Below are 1,909 nucleotides of genomic sequence, written 5' to 3' on the forward strand. Positions count from 1 at the left end.
CATGAAAGATGACCATGTAGCTGTGCATCTTATTTCCGCTGCACTTAAAGGGTTAAAACCCCATTCCACGGCTACAGGTACATGTCCTCACATGGAAGTCAACCCTGTGCTAGCTCTGGGCCTCATCTGACCCCCACAGCCAGGAATGATGGAAAGGATGGTATACAGCCAGCATGGAACCCACAGCCCATGTGAAGTAAAGGTCAGTACTGGGCATGGGTTAGAAGGTACTGCAGACTCCAGCTCATAGATTCAACATATGTCCTGTGGGAAACACTTCTGTAAGCAGTGTGCAAGCCATCAGTTTCACAAAATACACAAGGAAATGCAAGTGTTCTGTACCAGAAATAGGAGCTTGAATCCAGCTGGAACCACTGGCCAGCAAACATTTAAGGGTTACAAGGTTTTAAATGTCTATTTTAGAGTCTCAGCTGCTTTCATCTCTTTCCTGCACAGTACTTATCTCTCCTCTGACAATAAGTTATGTTTGCAAAAGCAGTAAAGCTAACTCCAAGGGGTGCAGCCATCAGAACTAAGCACAGTCCCAGAGCAAGCCGAGCCACAAATCTTAGACAAACAGTTTGGGTGTTGCTTTCTTACCTTGGTGTAACTTTGCTGCCTCTTGTGTTAGCTGCCCAAATAAATGATAGTCATGTAGCACTTTGGCACAAGGACGGTGAATTTACCTGCCTTCTGGGGTGCTTCTCATGGCTGCCAGCATCCCTGGCAACTCAAGGGTACACTTTGTCCCATCCAACATTACTCCACTTCACTTCATGCAGAACAGGAGCCAGGCTGTCTGCTCACACAAAGTGCTGACCCAAACATTCCAACAGGGAATTTATTCCACTTGCAGTCATATTATTGCATTTTAAAGCCACATAATAAAATTAAATTAAAACACCAGGGAACGAAATCATGGAATTCAGCGAAGATAATCATACAGATTGAGAAGAGGAAGGAAGTTCAAAGGAGCTGCAGAGAGGCAGGATCAAGGATATCTTGGTCACCCTTCACACTTGTACCTTAAGCACAATATTGCCAGTAGGACAGAACACCTTCCTCCCATGCCTATAACTGTTTTTAATCCTTGGTTGAGATGTATCTTCTTTGTGAAGGAATTGTTTAACTATTTGTTCTACACTTCTGGGGATCAGAGAAACCCTTCCATTCTGGTACTTTTAAGGTTCTCTTCTCTCCTGTTATTAAAGTTAGACTTTCCCCTTTCCCATTTTCTAAGGGCCAGGCCCTCAATACCCTCAAAAGGGACAAAACAAGAAAAAAACCCACCTTGTTTCCTCACATGATGAACAGATTAACAATAGGCAAAGAAGGCAGGCTTTCAAAAGCTACTTCAGCCCTTCATTTAGAGAGCTCTCATAAGGGACAATGCTGCAGCAATCCCAAACTGGCTGCTCCAGCAAGGCTGCACTGCTGTCCTCACCTGCACACCAGCTGCTCTGGCACTGGGACACCTGTAGACGCTACGGGAGGTCACTGGTGGGAGTCCAAGGTGTGCCACAGCATGACACCACATCCCTCCATATGCCATCTCTCCCACAGGCTGGCAGACCAGCAGATGGGTCTTTGCTGCACCCAGTCTCACATGATCTCTAAACGCAGAGCAGATGAATTAAAGACCTTCCTGATACAAAACAATGGGGGATTTAATTAAAACCAAATTTTTTTGTAGTTCTATCATGCTACTTTGTAAAAATATGGAGGACGTCTCACTCTGAAATTCTTACAAAACCCACTGGTTCAGAGAAAATTGGAATCTGAGGGTGTATAATTATTATCAGCAACTTCGTATGAGGCAAACTGGGTACCACCTCTCTAGCTGTGCAGAAGGACATGATGCTTTTGCCATAGTCACACTGCACAGCACACTGCAGAGAACAGCTCTGGA

The sequence above is a fragment of the Sturnus vulgaris genome, chromosome 11, assembly GCF_052056855.1.
Source record: "Sturnus vulgaris isolate bStuVul1 chromosome 11, bStuVul1.hap1, whole genome shotgun sequence".
NCBI classification, from domain to species: domain Eukaryota; kingdom Metazoa; phylum Chordata; class Aves; order Passeriformes; family Sturnidae; genus Sturnus; species Sturnus vulgaris.